Raw genomic sequence first — 26539 nt, forward strand, 5'->3', positions numbered from 1 at the left:
AGGAAAGAAAGTACTTTATGAAGGAGGTGGTCTGTGAGTCTAACATTTGTATCTGTAACACTGCATTGCATGCTGAACCCTGTTTTATCATTTCCATAGGTTATATCACTCTAAATCATCATCTTATTTATTCATCTGTATGTTATCTCTTTCTTTCACTAGATTATAAATTCCATGGAGGAAGGTACCATATCGGTCTTCTAAAGAGCTATGTCCTAAGCACCTCAAATCATAGTAGGTATCATATATATTTGTGTGTGTGTGTGTGTATGTGTATATACACACACACACATATATATATATACACACACACACACATATATATATAATCAATTTAATATGGGCTTGGTACATCTATAAAGCACAAGATGGCAATGTGTAAGGTAAAAAAATCCAATTTTTTGAGTGCTGAGACAGACCCTTTAGAAGGGCATTTGCATCTATTTTGTACATGAGGCCTGGTTATGGAAATTACTTTCTATAATAAGCTGGAACCTACTTATGAATACTGAATATATGTAAGGATTGAAAATTTCTGGAGGATGCTGATAAATCTTGGTTTGGGGATAAATTTATTTATAGATTTGAGGGATATTTAAAGCATAGGTGGTGACTTCATGGGATTGATACATTCCAGCTTTATGAGAAAATCTAAATAAAATGAGGTATAATTTATTTGTTATGATTATATTTACATATTGTTTCATTAGTAGTAGTAGTAGTATTTGTTGTTGTTAGTAATAGTTCCTATCATATGATAGGCACCAAAATAATGGTCAAAGAATGGTTTGTCATGTTTAGATTTGCTGTTCCTCTTATTTTTCTGAGATGTCTCCAGAGCAAAAACAAACTTTCCAGCACTACCCAAATTTCTAAGGAAGATGCACAGTGATTGGTATATCAGCATGAACACTGAGAGGAGCTATTCATATATTCTCTTTCCTAAGCGATAGGTATCAATTATTTGGACATAGGCTGCACCTCACAGACAAAGCAAATGCTCACAAACATTGTCACATGTTGGTTATTCAGTTTCCATTTCCATTAAGAAGAAACGTCAAAGAAAAATGTCAGATGTTAGTTTCAGACAGGGTCTCAAAAAAGAGAGCAGTAAATCAGAGAAATAATTCCAGGATATCAGTGGTACTAGTTTACAGAGAATTGTCAACTTATATGGGACTGAAAATCTTCATCAAACTTACAAGATGGTGATAATAAAAGTCACTGCCAGGTTAGTAACTTACAAGACAGGTATAGTCAGGTACCACGTAACAACATTGAGGTAAATGAGGGACCACATCTATGATGGCAGTTCCTTAAGATTATAATGGAGCTGAAAAATTCCTATTGCCTATTGAAGCTGTAGCTGCCATAAGATCCTAGCACAACAAGTTACTCATGTGTTTGTGGTGATGTTGGTGTAAACAAACCTACTGCACTGCTAGTCATATAAAAGGACAGCATGTACAATTATGTACAGTACATAATACCTGAAAATGACAATAAATGAGTATGTTACTGGTTTATGTATTTACTATATTATACTTTTTATCAGTATTTTAGAGTGTACTCTTTCTACTTACAAAACAGCCTCAGGCAGTTCCTTCAGGGGGTATTCCAGAAGAAGGCATTGTTTTCGTAGGAGATGACAGCTTCATACGTGTTAGAGCTTCTGAAGACCTTCCAGTGGGAAAAGCTGTGGAGGTTGAAGACAGTGATGCTGATAATTCTGACACCGTGTAGGCTTAGGCTAATTTGTTTGGTTGCGTCTTAGCTTTTATTTATTTATTTTTATTTTTTTTTAATATCAACAAACTACAGAATTTATTCAGATTTTGCCAGTTTTTCCACTAATGTCCTTTTTCTTTTTTCTGTTTTCATTATTATTATACTTTAAGTTCTAGGGTACATGTGCACAATGTGCAGGTTTGTTACATATGGATACATGTGCCATGTTGGTGTGCTGCACCCATTAACTCGTCATTTACATTAGGCATATCTCCTAATGCTATCCCTCACCCCTCCCCACTCCCCACAATAGGCCCCGGTGTGTGATGTTCCGCTTCCTGTGTCCAAGTGATCTCATTGTTCAATTCCCACCTATGAGTGAGAACGTGCAGTGTTTGGTTTTCTGTTCTTGCAATAGTTTGCTGAGAATGATGGTTTCCAGCTGCATCCATGTCCCTACAAAGGACACAAACTCATCCTTTTTTATGGCTGCATAGTGTTCCATGGTGTGTATGTGCCACATTTTCTTAATCCAGTCTGTCACTGATGGACATTTGGGTTGATTCCAAGTCTTTGCTATTGTGAATAGTGCTGCAATAAACATACATGTGCATGTGTCTTTATAGCAGCATGATTTGTAATCCTTTGGGTATATCCCAAGTAATGGGATGGCTGGGTCAAATGGTATTTCTAGTTCTAGATCCTTGAGGAATCGCCACACTGTTTTCCACAATGGTTGAACAAGTTTACAGTCCCACCAACAGTGTAAAAGTGTTCCTATTTCTCCACATCCTCTCCAGCACCTGTTGTTTCCTGACTTTTTAATGATTGCCATTCTAACTGGTGTGAGATGGTATCTCATTGTGGTTTTGATTTGCATTTCTCTGATAGTAAGTGATGATGAGCATTTTTTCATGTATCTGTTGGCTGTATGAATGTCTTCTTTTGAGAAGTGTCTGTTCATATCCTTTGCCCACTTTGATGGGGTTGTTTGTTTTTTCTTGTAAATTTGAGCTCTTTGTAGATTCTGGATATTAGCCCTTCGTCAGATGAGTAGATTGCAAAAATTTTCTCCCATTCTGTAGGTTGCCTGTTCACTCTGATGGTAGTTTCTTTTGCTGTGCAGAAGCTCTTTAGTTTAATTAGATCCCATTTGTCAATTTTGGCTTTTGTTGCCATTGCTTTTGGTGTTTTAGACATGAAGTCCTTGCCCATGCCTATGTCCTGAATGGTATTACCTAGGTTTTCTTCTAGGGTTTTTATGGTCTTAGGTCTAACATTTAACTCTCTAATATATCTTGAATTAATTTTCGTATAAGGAGTAAGGAAAGGATCCAGTTGCAGCTTTCTACTTATGGCTAGCCAATTTTCCCAGTACCATTTATTAAATAGGGAATCCTTTCCCCATTTCTTGTTTTTGTCAGGTTTGTCAATGATCAGATGGCTATAGATGTGTGGTATTATTTCTGAGGGCTCTGTTCTGTTCCATTGGTCTATATCTCTGTTTTGGTACCAGTACCATGCTATTTTGGTTACTGTAGCCTTATAGTATAGTTTGAAGTCAGGTAGCGTGATGTCTCCAGCTTTGTTCTTTTGGCTTAGGATTGTCTTGGCAATGCGGGCTGCATTGAGTCTTAGCTTTTAACAAAAATGTTTCAAAAGTAAAATAACAATAAAAGGGCTATAGAATAAGGATATAAAGAAAGGATAATACTTTCGTAGTTCATAAGCATGATGATTGGGTATTCACACACATGCATGAGATATGCCACCCTCCCACCTTGTTGGGATGTTGGCGCATAACCCGTCTTACATGGAAAAAAAAGAAAAAAACAATTTTACAGTTGTACAATGTGTTTGTGTTTGAAGCTAAGTGTCATTATAAAAGTCAAAGTGTTTCAAAAATTAAAATTTATAAAGTAAAAATGTCACAGTAAGCTAAGGGTATTAGTACAGAAGAATTTATGTAATAAATTTAGAGTACCCTAAGTGTATAGTGTGTATTAAGCCTATGATAGTGGACAGTAATGTCCTAAGCTTTCACATTCACTTACCCCTCACTCACTGACTCATTCAAAGCAACTTCCAGCCCTTCAAGTTTGAGTCACGGTAAGCCTCCTATACAGCTGAGCCATATTTTTTGTGTCTTTCACAACATATTTGTACTGTACATTTTCTAGTTTTCAATATATTAAGATACACAAATACTTACCATTGTGTTACAATTGTCTACAGTATTCAGTACAGTACCATGCAGTATAGGTTTGTACCTGGAAGCAATAGTCTATCCCTTATAGCCTAGGTCTACAACGGGCTATACCATCTAGGTTTGTGTAAGTACAGTCTACGATATTTGCACAATGATGAAATTGCCTAAGAATGCATTTCTCTGAATGTATCCCCACGGTTCAACAACACATGACTGTATGTACTTGTCTCAAGAACTGGGTCCAGTTATCTGCACAGAGGCTTCTCTGCTAATACACAGGAGATAAATTTGTAGATATGATCACAAAATGGCTTGTGAATATAGGATGAATTTGCTATAGTGATAATATTCTCTAGTTTGTTTCTATCTTCCATGTAGTTACTCAGTAGCTACTGTCAATTCCACCTCTGAAATGTATCTTAGATGCTTTTTCACATTTCTTTTCTGATTTCACTAACCTAGGTCATCATATTTTCCCTGGAACTCTAGCAATGCCGTTCTAACTGCCTTCTCCATTTTTACACTTTTTCCTATGTTCAGTCTCATTCTTTTCAAATTCACCTTCCACACTATGGCCTAAAGAATCTCTCCAGCAATCAAGTCTGATCATATGCCACACAAGACTTTTTGTGTAAAACCATCAATGATTTTTCACAACATTCTAGGAAAAAACACAAACACATGCACATCCACACACACACACACACACACATACACTTAAGCAAGATAAGCAATCAAGTTCTTTATTTTGTTTTATTTATGATACTTTAAGTTCTAGGGTATAATAAACCTCAATCTATACTTTCATCTTCTTCTCCTAAAAACAGTCCCCAAATAACCTAAGCTACCACAGTGCTTGCCTTGACACTTGCTACATCTAAAACATACTAAGTCCTCCTTTTATCAGCTTATGCTGTTCCTGCCTCCTGAAATGTCTTTCCACACTTTGCCTATGAATGTACTTTTCCATTGAGACCAAAGTCAAATGCAACCTTGTCTTTGAAACTTCCCTGACCCTTCTACATAAACTGATTCATTCTCTCTCTCTAATTCCACAATACATGTTTAATGATACTATTTCGCACGTTTCTATTTTTTATCTTGTATTTTTGGGTTTGTCTCCTTCCATCCATATATTCTTAGCACCTTAAGGGCATGACAGCATCTTCCTCATTTCATATTTATCTCAATTTATTAAGGCTGCTGGCTTAAACAACAGACATTTATTTCTCACAGTTCTAGAGGCACCAATAGATTTCCTTCCTAGTGAGGGCCTGTTTCCTGGCTTGCAGATGATGGCTGTCTAGCTGTATCCTTGCATGGCAGAGAGAGAGCACAAGTGCTCTACTATCTGTTCCTCTTCTTATAAGGACACTAAATTACATCCTGGGAGCACCACCCTCTTGAACTTATCTAAATCTAATTACCTCTGCCAAGCCCCACCTCCTAATAACATCACATTAAGGGTTACAGCTTCAACACATTGAATTTGTGGGGGACACAAACATCCAGTGCGTAATACCTACCAATTTGCTCCTCTCCCATTTAGTGTTTAGTATAATGTTGAGTGTATTATAGGCTTGGAGGCGTGAAAACCAACCTTTCATACATTCAATTGCTCTGAGGTCTCTGACTGCAGTTGACAGGCAGTCCTGCTGCTATACTCTGATCTACCATTGTATTCCTGTGGAGGCCCTCCTAACCTCCAGCCTGCTCTCAGCCTGTGATGAAACACAGTGGGAATGCTAAAGCAGACAAGCCTCTGGGAGATTTAAAACTTGGCCGGGTGCGGTGGCTCATGCCTGTAATCCCAACACTTTGGGAGGCCAAGGCAGGTGGATTACAAGGTCAGGAGTTCGAGACCAGCCTGGCCAATATGGTGAAACCCCATCTCAACAACAACAACAATAAAAAAATGCAAAAATTAGCCAGGCATGGTGGCATGTGCCCGTAGTCCCAGCTACTCAGGAGGCTGAGGCAGAAGAATCACTTGAACCCAGGAGGCAGAGGTTGCGGTGAGCCAAGATCACGCCACTGCACTGCAGCCTGGGCACAGAGTGAGACTCTGTCTCAAAAAAAAAAAAAAAAAAAAAAAAAAGACATCTTTGATGGCTGAGGCTGACTTTTGCTTTATGATTTTCCTTTGGCCTTGCTGAACTCTCTTAAGCCTAGGGTTAGGGTAACTGTTCTGTAGTCTAAGACACATCATATAACCTTTCTTCCTTCTCTCTTTCCTTCACAAGTGTCCACCCTGTATTATGGTGTAATGGTTCTTCTGGCCTTTTTTCCCCATTTTCCCTCACAAGCAGTGCCCCTAAAAAAATCTCTTGTATGGTAAGTCCACTTGTGTTCGTCCGTTCTTACACTGCTGATAAAGACATACCCAAGACTAGGTAATTAAAAAAAAAAAAAAAAAAAGAGGTTGAATGGCCTTACAGTTCCACATGCCTGGGAAGGCCTCATAATCACGGTGGAAGGCAACGAGGAGCAAGTCACATCTTAAGTGGATAGTGACAGGCAAAGAGAGAGATCTTGTGCAGGAAAACTCCACCTTACGGAACCATCAGATCTCGTGAGACTTATTCGCTATCACAAGAACAGCACGGGAAAGACTTGCCCCCATGATTCAATTACCTCCCACTGGGTCCCTCCCACAGGGTACCTCCCACAATACATGGGAATTCAAGAAGAGAGTTGGGTGGGGACATAGCAAAATCATATCATTGTGCTCCTGACCCTCCCAAATCTCATGTCCTCACATTTCAAAATTAATCATGCCTTCCCAACAGTTCCCCAAAGTCTTAATTCATTTCAGCATTAACTCAAAAGTTCGCAGTCCAAAGTTTAACACAAGACAAGGCAAGTCTCTTCCTCCTATGAGCTTGTACAATCAAAAGCAAGTTAGTTACTTTCTAGATACAATGGGGGTACGGGCATTGGGTAAATACAGCTGTTCCACATGGGAGAAATTGGCCAAAACAAAAGGGGTTACAGGCTCCATGCAAGTCTGAAATCTAGCAGGTTAGTCAGATCTCAAAGCTCCAAAATAATCTCCTTTGACTCGATGTCTCACATCCAGGTCATGCTGATGCAAAAGGTGGGTTTCCATGGTCTTGGGCAGCTCTCCCCCTCTGGCTTTGCAGGACATAGCCCCTCTCCTGGCTGCTTTCATGTGCTGGCATTGAGTGTCTGTAGCTTTTCCAGGTTCAAGGTGCAAGCTGTCGGTGGATATACCATTTAGGGGTCTGGAGGATGGTGGCCCTATTCTCACAGCTCCAGTATGTGGTGCCCCAGTAGGGACTCTGTGTGGGGGCTCTGACCCCACATTTCCCTTCCACACTGCCCTAGCAGAGGATCTCCACGAGGGTCCCACCCCTGTAGTCAACTTCTGCCTGGGCATCCAGGTGTTTCCATACATCCTCTGAAATCCAGGCCGAGGTTCCCAAACCTCAGTTCTTGACGTCTGTGCACCCACAGGCTCAACACCATGTGGAAGCTGCCAAGGCTTAGGGCTTCCACCTTCTGAAGCCATTGCCTTCGCTGTACCTTTGCCCCTTTTAGTCACAGCTAGAGTGCTGGGATGGAGGGCACCAAGCCCTAGACTGCACACAGCAGAGGGACCCTGGGCTGAGCCCATGAAACCATTTTTTTCCTCCTAAACATCCAGGCCTATGATGGGAGGGGCTGCCACAAATGCCCCTGACATGCCCTGGCTACATTTTCCCCATTGTCTTAGTGATTAACATTTGGCTTCTTATTTTGTATGCAAATTTCTGCAGCCAGCTTGAATTTCTCCTCAGAAAAATGGATTTTATTTTCTAATGCTTTATCACGCTGCAAATTTTCCAAACTTTCATGCTCTGTTTCCCTTTTAAAACTGAATGCCTTTAACAGCACCTAAGTCACCTCTTGAATGCTTTGCTCCTTAAAAATTTCTTCCTCCAGATACCCTAAATCATCTCTCTCAAGTTAAAAGTTCCATAAATCTCTAGGACATGGGCAAAATGATGCCAGTCTCTTTTCTAAAACATAACAACAGTCACCTTTACTCCAGTTCCCAACAAGTCCCTCATCTCCATCTGAGGCCACCTTAGCCTGGATTTCATTGTCAATTTAATTATTAGCAATTTGGCCAAAGCCATTCAAAAGTCTTTATGGAATTCCAAACTTTCCTACATTTTCCTGTCTTTCTCTGAGCTTCCCAAAGTTTTTCAACCCCTGCCTGTTACCCAGTTCCAAAGTCACTTCCACATTTTTGGGTATCTACAGCAGTGCTCCCCTCTACTGGTATCAATTTACTGTATTAGTCCATTTTCACACTGCTGATAAAGACATACCTGAGACAGAGCAAATTTAAAAAAAAAAAAATGGTTTAATGGACTTACAGTTCCACATGGCTCAGAAGGCCTCACAATCATGGTGGAAAGCAAGAAGGAGCAAGTCACATCTTACATGGATGGTGGCAGGCAAAGAGAGAGAGCTTGTGCAGGGAAACTTCCTCTTATAGAGCCATCAGATTTTGTGAGATTTTTCACTATCACGAGAACAGCATGGGAAAGATTTGCCCCCATGATTCGATTAACTCCCACCAGGCCCTTCCCACAACATGCGGGAATTCAAGATGAGATTTGGGTGGGGACACAGCCAAATCATATCACACATCACCATGCTTAGTGTAGGCTTTATGGGGGACCTTGAATAATACATTACTTGTTTGTTGGTTGGTTTGTTTTGTTTTGTTTCCAGAGTCTCACTCTGTCACCCTGACTGGAGTGCAGTGGCACAATCTTGGCTCACTGCAACCTCCATCTCCTGGGTTCAAGCGATACTCATGTCTCAGCCTCCTGAGCAGCTGGAATTACAGGCATGTGCCACCATGCCCAGCTGATTTTCATATTTTAGTAGAGATGGTATTTTACCACGTTGGCCAGGCTGGTCCAGAACTCCTGACCTCAGGTGATTCACCTGCCTTGGCCTCCCAAAGTGCTAGGATTATAGATGTGAGCCACCGTGCCCAGCGACATTAGATTTAAATGAATTAATGAGTCAAATAATGGTGCATTTTTTCTCCTAAATACCAGATGCCTTTGTGCTACACTCTGGCTATTCAAAGTCCTTAATCTTACATAATCCTCAACTCAGATCTTTTTTTCCCCTCAATTTATTCTTATGTTTGAACCTGGGAGCTTCTGGAGTTATTGATTGTCTATGTATAACAAAGGTCATATAAGTCATTTGAACAGGAGAGAGGGAAACACTGGGTAGAAGAGGGTGGTTCACTATCAAAGGCCCCACCCTCAAGCCTGGAGACCCACAGCCCTAAATGGGGACAGGCATTCCTGTTTTCATGCCAAGAAGTTGTCTTTTGGCCTGCCACACTCCCTATGCTGTACCCATGTAAACCTCAAACTGCAGGCTCCAGAAGCAGACCAGCAGGTGAGAAGATGAGAAGACAAGCAAACTGATGGCAGAACAATGCGACAGAGAAAGAGAGAAGAAGAAGAACGCCTGAACTCTGAGAGGAGTTCAGCTGGGGGCAGTTGGAAAGGAATTCAGTCACTGGATGACCGAACTCCAGGGAAAGATCATCTTCCCACTCCATCACCCTTGCTGACTCCCCATCCATCTTGCTGAGAGCCACCTTCACCACTCAATAAAACCCTACATTCATGCTTCAAGCCTGTGTGTGACCCAGTTCTTCCCTGGATGCTGGACAAGAGCTTGGGATGCAGAAAACTGTCACACTAGCCCCGTGCCCTTGTGAAAAGGCAGAGGGCCCATTGAGCTGGTTAACACTAAAACCGTCTATGGATGGTAGGGCTAAAAGGGCACATTTTAACACATGCCCACTTGAGCTGCTGCACCTGTCCATCTGCATGCTCCCCCTCCCCTCAGGGTTTTGAGCAGTGGCAGTGACCGAACAGGCAAGCCACATCCCTGTTGCACGTCCTGTGAAGGAGATCAGGGAACACTCCTGTTTTATATGGACCTATGACTAGTGACTAATAACTCACTCATACTTACTTTTAAACAAGGAGGAGCTGAGAAAATAATATTTATAATTGAATAAAGTGGTATTATCAAAAATTGTAAACTTACTTTATATTTGTACAAAACTTGTCTGAAAGTATTTAGTATATGTCCTGACTTTGCACTTGTTTTCAACTGCAGTTTTTAAAGAGATAACTTAAAAGGTATAAGTATAACATTAGAGGAAGAGTGTTGCAGCGCCTGCAATACTGAGCTTGTTGCTGTATTTCTATTATTATCTGTCAATTGAATACTGACAGTATGGGCAACAAACAGAGGATTTCAGGGAATGTCTGGATATAATTACCTATAATACACGTGTATGAAAGAAGGGAAACAACTGTAATAATTACAAAATTGTTATTGAACCCTTTGATCTGTCAGCTAAAAAACAGGAAATAAGATTATCTCATAGCTTCTAAATTATGGTTGAAGTTACACTGAGCTAGATCAGGACTGTTATCTCTTTCTCACACACACACACACACACATTTCTTGACCTCAGATGCAGAGCAGTGTGCTAATCACATCCTTCAGATATGGTACTCTTTCATTATTGATCTACACAAGTTTCCTGTCTTACCTTAATCCATTGTTTTGTCCTGACTTCCTTTTGTATTTGTCCATTTTGCATTGCTTTAAAGGAATACCTGAGACTGGGCAATTTATAAAGGAAAATGATTTATTTGGTTCATGGTTTTGCAAGTTGTACAAGCATGGCACCCACAACTTCTTGGTTTCCAGTGAATCCTCAGGCAGTTTTTATCCACGGTGGAAGGTAGAGAGAGAACAGGCATGTTATATGGTAACAGAAGGAGCCAAGAGAGAGATGCCGGGCTCTTTCAAACAAACAACTGTTGCACGAACTAAGAGTGAGACTCACTCACTACTGCAAGGACAGCAGCAAACCATTCATGAAGGATGTACTCCATGACCAGAACACCTCTCACTAGGTCCATCTCCAACACCAGAAATCATATTTCAACATTGGATTTGGAGGACACAAATATCCAAATCAAATAACTGCCCCATCTTCAAGCTCTTATTAATATATGTCTTTGGATATGTATGTGTCTTTGCAAAATTATACAATATATAGCATAGTGGTTAAGAGTGAAGATTCTGAAGATAGATTGCCTCAGTTTAAATCCTTGCTCTCGGGCTAAATAGCTATGCAGTTTTGGAAAAATTGCTTACCATCTCTGTTATTCCATTTCCTAGCATTATTGTGAAGAGTTAATAAGTTAATTAGGCCCGGAGTGGTGGCTCGTGCCTGTAATCCCAGCATTTTGGGAGGCTGAGGCAGGCAGATCATGAAATCAGGAGTTTGAGACCAGCCTGACCAACATGGTGAAACCCAGTCTCTACTAAAAAACAAAAGTTAGCTGGGCATGGTGGCATGCACCTGTAATTCCAGCTACTCAGGAGGCTGAAGCAGGAGAATCGCGTGAACCTGGGAGGCAGAAGTTGCCGTGAGCCGAAATCGTGCCATTGCACTCCAGCCTGAGCAACAGAGTGAGATTCCTTCTCAAAAAAAAAAAAAAAAAAAAAAGGATAAAAAAAGAAAACTATGTATTTAGAAAAACATCAGGCACATAGTAAGCCCTCAGGAAATGCTGGCTATTCTTATGTGTACACATTTATAAATTACATGAATGATAGTCCAATGTCATTGTATTTCTTAATTTTTCACTTAACACTGTATTTGTAAAATTTACATATAATAGTGTAAGCATATCTAGTTTATTAGTTTGACTGCTTTAGACTATTAATCCATTATCTATTTGTGATGGATACCTAGATTGTCTCTAACTCTCAGCTACCACAAACAATATAATTTCTAATATGCCTATTGGGATTACATTCTGCTGCAAGTAACAGAAACAAAATAGTGGTTCATTTATCTCACATAATGAAAAGTCTATAGGTATATGGCTTCATCCTTTGCAATAATTCAGCGTTAAAATATAGTTTGTCTATTATTAATAGCGCTATACCGGGTCTTTTTTCTGTTGTTTTATTTAGTGTTTGCTACGCATGGACACACACGTGTGTGTATGTATGCATGTAGATATAGATAATTTATTCTGCTGTTAATCTTATATTTTGGACATATATTTTATAAGCAGTATATAGTTTAGTTTGTAAATGCAACCACAAAATGTTTGTTTTCTAACTAGAAAATTAGTCCATTAGCATTTCTTTTGATTGCTGGCTTATTAGAATCATTTCTATCATCTTGGTTTATGATTTGTTGTTTTTAATTTTTAAATTATTTCTCTTGCCTGTTTATATTTTTATGGCTTAAGAATTTCTTAAATTTATTTTTTTCTCTACTGTTGGAACTTTTGCAAGTTGCACAATCTACTTATGTGTGTTCAACAAATGCCTTAAGTATCATCATGTTCATTCTTTAATTCTCTAAAGCTGATCGACTTACCACTTTTCTCTGAAGATATAAGTTTTTCAGAATACTTTAATCATAAGCTTCCTTTTCTGTCTTTTTGTTTTATTTGGTTTTCCGATGCTTATTTTTCTTTCTGTTTTATTTTTTAGCCTTTATTCTATATCTTAATTCCTCAAATTAAACATTATAATTATTGTTTTAAATAGTCTTTCTACTTCAATCTATTTCCTCCTTCTCTACTTTCCATTGGAAATACTAAATGTTCATTTTGCTAGTTTGAAAACTGTAGATTCACTTTCAAAATGTTAACAGTTGCTCCAACTCATTACGATGAATGCTTTATTTTTCCTGTAAGTTCCTTAACCTTATCAATAGCTATATTTTCCTATGACAATTTGTTTTTCTTTCTCTTTTCTCTAATCCAAGCACATAACAAAATGTCATGCACATAAGAAAGGTTCAGTGTTTGTTGGAATCATGTTTAAGTGGTAGAAATAGTATTTGTGCAATATCTCTGATAGGATCTGAATAAGTGCTTGGTGAATTAACTCAGTAAAGTTTAGAATAAAACAGCACAACAAAAAGTGAAATTTTCAAATACTTATTAAGAATTCTAGTATCTTTACAACCCAGTTAAGGAATCTTATTGATCCTGTCCTCCAAAGACATTCAATGTAACCTGTATTCAATGGCCCTATCCACATGGCACGACTTGTCACCATTTTGAGTATACTAAACTGAATATCAAATGGTAAAAAAAAAAAAAAAAAAAAAAAAAAAGCCCCAAAAGACAAGAACATTGTGATTACAGACACAGGCAAAGAGCGGGGAAAAAAAACACTTTCTGGGGAAATTTTATCACTATGCTTTGTTCATGTAATGAAATCCAGCTGAATAGTACTTCAAAACTTTCTGAAAAGAGTAAACAGTATCAGTTGAGAATATTAAAGATCCCCATGAGAAGAACTCAGTAGGAACTAAAAGAAAATTGGGAAAAATCATTTACTGAATACTCAGAAATCTGGATGGAAATTCAAGGACATGATTCATCCATTCTCTCTCTCTCTCTCTCTCTCTCTCTCTCTCTCTCTCTCTCTCTCTCTCCCCCCCTCCCCTCCCCTCCCCTCTCCTCTCCTCTCCTCTCCCTGAGTTTTCTGTAGTTTTTAAAGGAGAATCCATAATATTTGTCTTGTATTCATGCTATGGAAAGATTAGATAAATAAGTCATATTAGGTTACAAAAAGTGCTTTCTGAGCTTTGAGGGATTGATTCCCACCCCCCCCCCTTACCTCCAGGATTCTTTGTTCAACGCAGAACTACACATGGTCTGAAGGAAGACTCACATTCTTTGCAGGTCAGCAGGAAGAGACTTGCCAATAGATCAAGTCCCTTCCTGATGGGCATTTGAGTGTCATTACCATTGTTCTTCCTCTGTTTTTCCTCTGTTCTACATATTCAGAGAAATAATTTCTCTCATTTACCTTGGGACTCAGTGTTCCCTTCTATGTGGCAGCAGAAGGACAAGCATCACCACATTTTTTTCCTTATACTCTTGAAAAAAATGGACATTTTACATTTGTATGGGTAACCTTATAATGCTGCTGTGTTAGAAAACATCAGATGCTTTTGTCTAACTTTATAATTATATGCTTACTGTGCCTCTTCTTCCTTTCTTTCTTTCATGTATTAATTCTCTCACACACTTTCTACTTTTTTCTTTTCTTTCCCTTTGCCTGTGTTTCCTTTATTGTTCTGCATATTAACATTTTCATAATAACAAATAATGCAATATTAGCATTTATAGCTTTTTGGTGTGTTAGCCACCATAGTAATACACTTCACATAGGAGGTATTACTTAATTGTTAACACTAGGAAGAAAATATCATCATTAATTCTAACTTCCGAATGTGAAAAATCAAGCTCAGAGAGGCTAAGTGTTTTGAAAGGCATAGGCTAGTCACCAGACTCAGGTATTTACAACTGCAAAGTTCTTGCTCTCAATGGTGATATCTACTCCTGATCTCTGAATATCTCATTTACAATATGCTATTCTGGCATACACATAGCACTTTAAGAGCCAATTGATGGTAGACATTTTTAATGCCAGTATGTTAACTACATTTTATATTTAGTATTTGGAATTAGGTATAGAAAGAATGTACCTTAACACAGTTAAGATTATATATGAAAAACTCACAGCTAACATCATACTCAATAGTAAAAGTTGAAAGCCATTTCTCTGAGTAGCAAGACAAAAATGTCCACTTTCATCACTTATGTTCAAAATAATACTAAAAGTTCTAGACAGGGCATTAAGTTAAATAAATAAATAAATGACTAAATAAATAAGTGGCATTCAAATAGGAAAGGAAAATGTGAAATAATCTCTGTTTGCTGATGACATGATATTACATATAGTAAACCCTAAAACTCCACAAAAAACTAGTAAAATCATAAAATTAGTAAAGTTGCAGGATACAAAATCAACACAAATATCAATAGCATTTCTTTATACTAACAACAAATTATGTAAAAAATAGGAAGTCGACTTCATTCATGATAGCATTAAAAATTACTTAGGAGTAAATTTAACCTAAGAGGTGAAAGATCTGTGTATTAAAAACTATAACACATTGATTTAAAAAATGTAGATGACACACATAAATAGAAAGATGTCCCATGTTCATAGATTGGAAGACTTAATATTGTTAAAATGTCCAGTCTACCCAAAGTGAGCTGCAGGTTCAATACAGTCCTTGTCAAAATTCGAATTCTATTTTTCACAAAAAACAAACAAGCAAACACAAATCCCAAAATTCAAATGGAAAGACAAAAGACTCCAACTATTCCATGCAGTCTTGAGATAAAATAACAAAGGTGGAGGCATCATATTAACTGACTTCAAAATGTATTGCAAAGCTATAGTAATCAAAACAGTATCAGAAAGGCATAAAAGCAGACACATTGACCAAGAGGACAGGACAGAGAACCCAGGAATAAACCTACACATTCATGGCCAATTTATTTTCTACAAAGGTGCTAATAATACAGGTGGATACAGGACAGTCTCTCCAATACCGTTTTTGGAAAACTTAATATCCCCATGCAGAAGAATTAAATTAGACTCCATCTGTCATCATAAAAAATAAAAATGGAGTAAAGACTTAAATGTAAGTTCTGAAGCTATAAAACTACTAGAAGAAAGCATAGAGAAAATGTCCACAACATTGGTCTGGGTAAAGTTTTCATGGACATGCCCACAAAGGCGCAGGCAACAAAAGCAAAAATAAACAAATGTGATTGCATAAAACTTAAAAACTTTTGCACAGTAAAAAAAACAATCAAGAGAGAAAACAGCCAATTTATGGAATGGGAGAAAATATTTGCAAACCATAAATCTGATAAAAATCTAACTTTCATAATATATAGTGTACTCAGCACAATAGCAAGAAAACAACTCAATTTAAAAATGGGCAAAAAATCTAAGAAGACGTTTCTCAAGGCCAGGCACAGTGGCTCATGCCTGTAATCTCAGCACTTTGGAAGGCTGAGGCAGGAGGATCACAAGGTCATGAGTTTGAGACCAGCGTGGCCAGCATAGTGAAACTCTGTCTCTATTTTAAAAATATGAAAAATTAGACGGGCGTGGTGGCAGGTGCCTGTAATTCCAGCTACTCAGGAGGCTGAGGCAGGAGAATCACTTGAACCTGGGAGACTGGGGTTGCAGTGAGCCGAGATCGTGCTATTGCACTCCAGCCTGAGTGACAAGAGTGAAACTCCGTCTCAAAAAAAAAAAAAAAAAAAAAAAAGACAGACATTTCTCAAAAGAAGGCATAGAAATGGCCAACTGACATATGAAAAAATGCTCATTATTACTAGTTCATCATGGAATAAAAAATTAAAACCACAAAACTAGGTATTATATCACATCTGTTAGAATGAAAACATCAAAAACACAAAAGATAACAAGTGTTGGTAAGGGTGTGGCAAATAGAGAACACTTGTGCAGTTAGAGGACTTGTAAATTAATGTGGCCATTGTGGAAAACGGTGTAGAGTTTTCTCAGAAAACTAAAAACAGAATTACCATATGATTCAGAAATTCCACTTTTAGCCATATAACAAAATAAACTGATAAATTCGTATTCCAAAGAGACATCTATAATCTCATGTTCATTACAGGTATTTTACCTATTCATAATAGGTAAGATATGGAAACAAACCTAGTGTCCATCAGCAGATAAATGGATAAAGAATATGTGCTAATATGCACAATAGTATACTATTCAGCCTTATAAAAAATTCTATTCATTGTGATAACATAGGTGAACCTAGAAGACATTATTTTAAGTGAAATAATCCAGGCACAGAAAGATATAAACTGCATAATATAATTTATATGTGCAATAAAAAAGTTGAGCTCAAACAATTACAGAGTAGAATGGTGGTTATCAGAGGATGTGGGAACAGCATGAATGGAAAAAGGGGAGATGTTGATCAAAGGGTACAAAGTTTCGGCTAGATAGGAGGAATAAGATTTAGTAATCTATTGTGAAATATTGTGACTATAATGAATAACAAAATATTGTATATTTCAAAATTACTAAACTAGTAGATTTTAAATATTGTCATCACAAAAAATAAGTATGTGAGGTGATAAATTTGTTAATTAGCTTGTCTTAATAATTCCATAATATAAACATATACAAAAACATCACATTGCACCCCAGAAACATATGCAATTATTTATTTTGTCAATTTAAAAGTAAAACTTAAAAAATCACCCATGTAATAAAAATGATTGTGGTATTGGGCATCTTTAAAAGTTTTCTTCTCCTTCATCTATCATGTCAATTCCAGTAGCTTTTACTTTCAAATTACCTCTCCAATTCATTGTCTCCTCTGCATTCTGACTGCTATAGATCCCAGCTTGAGCTTCATTGTTTGTCCCTTGAACGGCCAAAACAGCTGTCTAAATGGCCTCCTGGTTTCCCAACTTGCACCCCTCCAATCTGGTCTTCACCCTGTAACCTGAAGGCAATCAGAACACCAGAACTAATCTATTCTGTCTTTTGCTTAAAATACATAACATTATCATAATTAATTTAAAAATATATCCAGATCCCTGACATAGAAGAAAGACTCTTTAAATATGTCCAAGAACCTTCACCTATTTCATTTCTTCCTCGTATCCACTGTATGGTATCCCATTCTGAACCTTTCTTCCTGACAGACTCATAGAGTTTAAGCATCTTCTTTCACTGTGAACTGTTTTCGGATCTCCTCAAGTTGTATTGACCACTTGCTGTATTGTCTCTCCATACTTTATAGTTAAACTATTAAACACTACACTAAATACTCTTTACTAAAATATCTTTATGTCTAGGGAATTGTGAATTCCTTGAAGGCAGGATGTATATTACCAGCCTGTTCTACCATACCAAACACACAGCCTTGGATATTAATTAACCATTAGTAATCTTTATTCAATTTAAATGAAATAGTACCATAACACAAAATTTGTAATAAAATGTGAGCTGGTCATCGTGAAACCAATAAAACCATCTCTAAAAACTACAGAAATTCTTTTACATCATTTGTTTCTCTTTTTTTCTTTATCATCACTTTCATTTTAAAATTTAATTTTTCATCACCTTCCACTTGGGTTATTGAAGTAACCTTGACGCTGACTTTCTGCATTCAATTTCTGCCCTCCTCCCCCAATCCGCCATTCACAGTATGAGAGTGACATTATCAAACCATTTGCTGATCATGTGAGTCTTCAGCTTTCACCCACTTAGCTCCCCATTAGCCACTGAAGTTCAAACTTCTTACCTTAATCTAAAAGGCCTTTCAAAACATTGCCAGAGTATATATTCTCTCATCTCCTATAATTTCCCCAAATATACAATAGTCTTTTATACCTCTGACTAGTATCCATGAAGCTCCATTTTCCTGAAATATCTGTCACTATTAACTCCACCAATAAAAGCTTACTCTTCCTTCAAGACCCAGTGCAGATGTAACTTCTCTCACTTTCTCTTACTATCTCTGTTCACATCACTTAGGAAGAATAAATTATTCCCATAACACTTTACAAACACCACTATTATAACATATTACACATCATCCATTTTTGTATATGCATCTGTATTTGCCAATAGAGTATAATCTACTTGAGAATAAGGGCTACAGATTACCTATTTTTGTTCTTGAAAGCCAGGTGTGATGTCTAGAACACAATTGATAATCACTGTTACATATTATGTGGGTCCATATTGGCAACATATATTATAACAAGATGAGGTTACAAGATATATGTCTGTGTGTGTGTATGTGCACTTAAAAACTCGTATAAAGAAGCCATCTTTTTGTACATAATGTGAAATTAATGCTGAAATATTTCAAAGTGTAGGATAAATCATTCAATGTGGCTCAAAATTTATGTTTTTTATTGATTTTGTGTGAACTGTCCTCTCTGTTTCATATCATATCTTGTAGACAATCTACCATCTCATAAAAATAGTTACATAATTGCAGAATTATATTAGATGGAATAAAAGTTTCATTTATGAGTGAACATTTTAATCATAAACACATGACATATCCTAAAACATTTCTGCCTCTTTTCTCTTGAAACATGGAGAAAATAATAAATGTAATCAATACAATTTTAATCATTGATTTAGTCAACCATTGTTTTCTAAACAATTACTATATAGCAGATACTCACCTACATTTAATGATATAGCATAAATACCACAACATTGGCCCCTGACATATTAGAACTTGTAGTCTGTACTGTAGACTAAGAGCAAACAAAAATTATTCAATTATAAATTATGAACATTTTTATAAAGAAGATGTCCAGGGTGTTATAAATACATGTAACCTCCCTGAACATTGATCTCCTCACTTATAAATATTCCAGAGTAATTTTGACATAATAATGACAATAGTGATAATAGCAATTGCTATTTATAAAAATCTCTTTTATCTATTTATTCTTTGAAAATAATTTTACATCATTAGTACAATTTACTATTTCAAAACTATTTATGGAATGTCTACTATATACCAGGAAGTATGTTGATCACAATGAATACAATGGTGATGTCTAACATATTTTTAAAATAATCATGTAAGTATGATAAATACTATGAATAAGACAGTCTGTGTTTTCACAAAATATGTAGTGTTTTAATGGATAATGTTGAATAAAAAGGGCAATTACAAAACAGTGAGATAATTTAACATTAGCTACTTTAGTAACGAAAGGTTTAAAAATACCTTCCTAATGAAGGTGATTTTTTTCCTGCATTAATTAATATGTAGGCACTGCATGATCCCTTGGAAATCTTATATGCTCTAAACTCCCTTTCCCAATTAAAAGTCCCATTCCATCTGTTTACATACCTTAGGTAGCTATTTGATAGAAAGCAATTTAATCAGATTAATTTGAACTATGGCATAGACAAATCAATTGTCAGCTTTTCCAGAGATAATTGTGTTTTTAAAATGATAAATTTATTCTTTCAAATTACTACATCGGTTACAGGTGTGGCTAGGAACATTTTTTGCATCAAGAGACTCCCTAAAAATCCCTAAACCATACCCAGAAGACAATCAGCTTACTGCTTGCATAGGAGGACAGTGCTTTAGAAGAAAGGGCAAATCAATGCTGTATATATATATATTTTTACATTATATATTTATTTTCTAAAAATTACTTCCTGGATATCCTAGATTCACTCAACATTCTGTCTACCGTCATAGTTTTGCCCAATCAGAATTTATGTTCAGAACATTGACCTTGAAACATTGTCTTACACACCAAGGGAAACACAATTCTAATTCCTAGGCACTATTAAACCAATTTGGAATGATTTTCAACAATGACTGAGATACTATTGGGTTTTAGAGTAACCCTCAACTAACCAAAAAAAAAAAAAAATTAAACCAAACACCTGATTCCCCAAGCAGCCTGAATAATTGGAGTTTTATGGTACATTAACATAAACATTAGACAATTATTTCCCCCATCTGTTCCCTTGTTTCAAAATCCCCAGCGAAAGTCTTTGTAGTAGCTCCTAAAAATGTTCCTGGAATCCTATCCCATTTCAGTAGCTCTTATCTAAATTTCCTTTGCTGATATTGTCATCTTAAATGGTGCTATTGTGTGCCAAGCATTTTTCTCATTTCTCCAGTATTGCATTCTTTTGTTATTTAATCATTTGAAAAAGTGGAACTTTCCATAACATTTCAGGAGTGATTCTTTCAGGTTAGCAATTAAAATATTGGTATTATTTAACATTACACTTAATTTATCCATTTTCAATTATTTTAGAAACTCATCATAATATAAGTAAGTTTCACAGGTATTAAATAACAGTGTTCAATAAATTAACAACTTAAGATATTTCACATTTTTTCAACAAATCTGGTCAGTTTTGCATCTGCCAAGAAGATGCTTAGTTATGAAATTAGCATCAACAACAGCTACCACAGCAATAGCATTTTTTGTTTTATTTTTCTAAGCATATACCAAAGAGCTGTTTTTACCTTCAACAGTAAAAATTGGGCAAGAAAGTAAAAGAACCAACTATTTAAATTTAGTACAACCTGAAAATTCTGTCCTAGAGAATGAAAACGGCGACTTTCTATCTGACACACATCCATTCTGCCTTAGCATGCTTTCTTAATATTTAATAATAATAACATGATTTGGGGATATTATTAATGCCGGTACCCAACCTTTTCAATATGCTTACTTTGCACAGCTTAAAGAATTTAAGTGTTTTAGACAGCTCTTAATGTCAATTGGAGTATCTACAAGCCTAACACAGAGAATGTATTTTTTCTATATTAAAGCAAAATATTTTAACAAATCATTTTTAAATATACTGTGTGTACTTTCTAGCTATTGTTATGCTAATCATAACAATTATATGCTACCTTTTGAACTTTTAATGTCTTTTGCATCATGTGGAATATTTTTGGAAACTGGAAAGGCTGTTATTATTACTATTACCTCCAAATAGTCATATGTGATACGGCTTTTTTCAGTTCAATATGTTTTTTAATCCTGAAAGTAATATATTCTTTCATCTTGCTCTGTGACATGTATACATATAGTCAGCAAAAACAAAAAAGAGTTGAGCACCTTTTTTTTTTTTTTGCAAAGCATTGCAAATAAAGCAGAAGATAATCATAATAAGGCAACATAGTGCAATGGATTTAAGTAGATCTGGTGTCGAATTTGTATCCCATGAATCAGTGTAAATTTTTTTTCTGCACATATTTGTGAAAAGAAGTGTGCTGAAAATTATTTCTGTTCCCCTTTAAGTTGAGAAACTCAGGAGAGCAGAGTCAGTTACTTAAAACAAAGAACTCCATTTCTACAGTCCTCATCATAAAGAGAGGCTCCATACTTTCCAGGACCTGAGATTACAGCAAAGGGAATTATTAACCAGAATTTGCTCTCCTCTACTTTAGAAAAAAAAATATATGCTATCAAACATGAATCACTGATGCCATTTTTTGCCTTTAAATGTATTCTGGAATTATGATTAAATAATTGTATCTTCAAGTATCAGTGCTAAAGTGGAAGTTATCTGAATTTCACCCCTCTAATCTTGAGAACTCTTTAAAGGGTATTTTATGGTTAATGTAATTATTTCTTTGAAGAATAAAATGTACTTGGCCCCCAGGCCTTGCCAACGTAAAAGAGGTTGGTTCAAATAGTTACTTCAGAGTGACCATAATATGATTCATTTGTTTTCACTATTCTTCCTCCTGAGTTTTCCTCATTAAAATGGGATGTGCATGTTCTTGAATAAATTCATTAGCTTTTTGAATACAACATTCTATCAGAAGGCACTAGTTAAGCTATTAGCTTCAAGGTCCATAGAAGGGCAAGATATATCACATTACATATTTAGTAATGGTGATAAACTGTACAGTCTTCAGAATGATTGCAAAATTGAGGTCATGCATCTAAGAAATAAGATTATTTTGATAGTGACATTCAAAATAATGCAGGTTATTTTAAAATCGAGTAATGCAAAAAGGTGCTGAGGTTGCAAAAATATTTAATCAATTAGAAAATGAAACCAATAGAGCCAACGACCTACTTTCTTTCTCTTCATGTCACAAGCATTTTTTTTCCACAGGAATATATTTTCCTACTGAATTACCAGGACCACACATACATATCTGGATTCTGACATTTTCCCAACCCTTGTTGACTTTTTAAAGAAACAGAGACAATGGAACTGTTACTCCCCATTGAGAATTGAAATACATTTTACTTCAGGGCTCTTCATGGAGCTAAAATGATTTTTTTTTTCTTTTCCATCTGCCTTATCGATAGTAGATTGTTGGGTTTATAACTTTGAATCCAGTGTCGATTTCCAGCCCAATAGAAAATTATTCACTCAGTCCTTTTTCTAAGCCTGCTTCAAACTACTCCTGTGGCTTTCACAAATTTTGGTAGAGCTTTGGAGAACTGAAATCAGATCCAGATTGAAAGCTGGGCATTTGATTATTCTGGTCGTTTTAACCTTTCAATTCAACCCTAAAGTTATTATCATTTAGGCATTCTAAACATTTGAATTGACTTCATCGTTTTTGTGAGTTATAATGCATGTCAAATATGCAGAAAAGTACAGATATTACCACCACCTATTTATCACTCAAATATAAAGATTTTGAAATATTTGAGAACTTTTCCTAATAAAACATTGCAGATAGACATTAATTCTAATTATACTCATAATGACCTTTATACATTAAGTAATTTATTGTATTCTTATTAATACAATAATAGTTTACTCATAATATGAACGTTTACATTAGTGTCTTACAATATATTAGGCACTAAGCTAAGTGCTTTACATGTATTGACTCATTTAATACTCAAGTTCCCCCATGAGGAAGGCACTTTATCCCATTATATAAATACGGCATCTGAGACATAGAGAAAAACAAGTTACTCTAACGAGGTTTATATAGTTAGTAAGTGACAGAGTTAGGGGTTTACCAGTTTCTACATACTGATTTCTTAACCAGTATGCATCACAGAATGCCTCTCAGAATTAATTAATTTATTTTTTTCTCTAGTCATCTATTGAATGGTTAACGTTGGTTGCATTGTTTCAACACATATTTTAAAACTCTTGTATATATTTATGTGCACATGTGATAGATGTTATATTGGTTTTCTATGACAAAATACCACACACTGGGTGGCCTAAACAACAGAAATGTATTTTCTCACGGTTCTGAAGGCTAGAAGTACAGAGCAAGGTGCTGGCAGTTTTGTTTTCTCCTGAGGCTTCTCTCCTTAGCTTATAAATAACCACCTTCTCACCATGGCCTCACAGGGTCTTTTTTCCTGGGCTCATATATCCCTGCTGTGTCTCTCTGTGTCCAAATTTCTACTTCCTACAAGGATACCGGTCAGATTAGATTGGAGCCCTCTCCGAGGGCCTCATTTTAACTCAATTGCCTCTTAAAAGGCCCTGTCTCCACATATAGCCACATTCTGAGGTTATGGGGATTACAGCTTCAAACACGCATTTAGGGTACAATTCAGCTCACAAAAGTTGTGATACAGTTTTTGTTTTGTTTTTTTTTTTTTTAATTTTTTTAGGAAATGTACCAAGGAAGGAAATTGATGAACCTTAGGGAATGCTTAGGGAATACACATACCCATTTTTATTAGGTGTTGACAAATTGCTCTTCAGATTGGTTCTACAAATGTGCATGCCCACTAGCCCACTAGCAGTATAACAGGGTCTTTTTTGTCTATATCTGCCCCCAAATGTGGCAGGTCATACCTCTTTTTTTTTTTTTTTTTCTTTTTGAGACAGAATCTTGCTCTGTTGCCCAGGCTGGAGTGCAGTGGTGCGATCTCGGCTCACTGCAACCTCCACCTCCCAGGTTCAAGTGATTCTCTTGCTTCAGCCTCCTGAGTAGCTGGGACTACAGGCACGTGCCACCACGCCCAGCTAATTTTTGTATTTTTAGTAGAGACGGGGTTTCACCATGTTGGCCAGGATGGTCTCAATCTCCTGACCTCGTGATCCACTCGCCTCAACCTCCCAAAGTGCCGGGATTACAGGCGTGAGCCACCGCTCCCGGCCAGTCATACCTTTAATTTTTGCCACACTGATGAGTATAAGATATCTCAATTCTTAATTTTGCAGTTCTCTGTATATTAACAAAATTGTGCACGTTTCCTGGGTTAGTAGCCTACCATGTTTCTTCTCTTGTGAATTACCTCTTCTTATTCTTTGGCTATACATTTATTAGCTTATTTAAATTTTTTAATCACTTCATATGAATTCGGTGTATATTATGTATGCTAATTATTTTCAGTTACATACATTGCAAATATCTTCTTCAAGTCAGTGCTTATAATTTAGCTTAGTATATGATGCCTTTTGCCCTAAGGACAATTTCTATTTTGATGGCAAATTAACAATTTTTCTTTTTTGACTTGGGGTCTTATTTACAAACATTTCCCTGTTCAGTTATACTAATATTTTATTCTACATTTTTAAAACTGTGTATTTGTTACTTTTCAAAATTACCTAGAGTGGAGAGGTTATGGTGTGATTTTAAAATTTTACATTATATTTTTATTCTACATTTTTAAAACTGTGTATTTTTTAATTTTCAAATTGATCTAGAGTAGAGAGGTTATGGTGTGATTTTCAAATTTTACCTTTATGACTCCATACTGATTGTAGACAGTATCAACATATGTTATTTATAGTCCATGCTTTCACAGCTAATTTCTAATGCCACTTCTACTAGATACCAGATGCCCATATGACAGCTAACAACCATTTTGCATATGCTACATGTTAGTAATTGTGGTTATATCACTTAATCCTCATGATACCTTTATGAAGTAGATATGGAAGAGTTTTTCTCTTCCATGATTAAACAGACTGATGTAAAGAAAGTTCAAATATTTTCCCCAGTGTCAGCCACACAACCAATAAATAGAAGAGGAAGTATTTGAACCCTAGCAGTTCTGGATTATAGAGATTATACTCTTTAGAATTATTCAATGACCTTCTTTTATAAATGCATAACACAGTTTCTGAAGTTTATATCGTACCCATTGATTCACTTGATTATCATTGGGACAAATTATATAATTTTTAAAAATTTTTAATATTTTGTATTTATTGTTTATTTCAATAGGTTTGGGGGAAACAGGTGGTGTTCGGTTACATGGATAAGTTATTTAGCAGTGATTTCTGAGATTTTGGTGCACCCATCACCTGAGCAGTGTACACTGTACTCAATATGTACTTTGTTTGTTCCCTCACCTGCCTCCTACCTTACCACCGAGTCTTCCAGGTAAAATATGTCATGTTTATGCTTTTGCGTCCTCATAGCTTAGCTCCAACTTAGAAGTGAGCACATATGATTTTTGGTATTCCATTCCTGAGTTACTTCATTTAGAAGAATTGTCTCCAATTTGATCCAGGTTCCTGCGAATGCCAATATTTCGTTTCTTTTTATGACTAAGTAGCATTCCATGGTATATATATATATATATCATTTTCTTCATCCAACTGCTGATTGATGGGCATTCAGGCTGGTTCCATATTTTTGCAATTGCAAATTGTGCTTCTATAAACATGCACATGCAAGTGATCTTTTGCATATAATGACTGCTTTTTCTCTGGATAGATATCCAGTAGTGGGGTTGCTGGATCAAATGGTAGCTCCACTTTTAGTTCTTTAAGGAATCTTCACACTGTTTTCCATAGTGGTTGTACTAGTTTACATTCCCACCACCAGTGTAGAAGTGCTTCCCTTTCACCACATCCATGCCAACATCTATTATTTTTTTTTATTACGGTCATTCTCGCAGGAGTAAGGTGGTATCACATTGTGGTTTTGATTTGCATTTCCCTGATACACAGTGATGTTGAGCGTTTTTTATATGTTGGCCATTTGTATATCCTCTTTTGAGAATCATCTATTCATGTCCTTAGCCCATTTTTTGATAGGATTGTTGGTGTCTTTTTTCTTGCTGACTTGACGTCTTTGTAGATTCTGGCTATTAGTCCTTTGTCAGATGCATAGTTTGCAAAGATGTTCTCCTACTTTGTGGGTTGTCTGTTTACTCTGCTGATTAT

At 36.3% G+C, this 26539-nt stretch overlaps 1 non-coding gene across 1 annotated transcript; it reads left to right on the top strand.

Moving 5' to 3' along the window:
* The first annotated feature begins 3438 nt into the window (after positions 1 to 3438).
* Positions 3439 to 3542, top strand: LOC112427309 (small nucleolar RNA U13). The gene has a single exon (XR_003018809.1). It is a non-coding gene; the product is annotated as a small nucleolar RNA U13 (small nucleolar RNA).
* The last annotated feature ends 22997 nt before the right edge of the window (positions 3543 to 26539 follow it).

The sequence above is a fragment of the Macaca nemestrina genome, chromosome X, assembly GCF_043159975.1.
Source record: "Macaca nemestrina isolate mMacNem1 chromosome X, mMacNem.hap1, whole genome shotgun sequence".
NCBI lineage: Eukaryota > Metazoa > Chordata > Mammalia > Primates > Cercopithecidae > Macaca > Macaca nemestrina.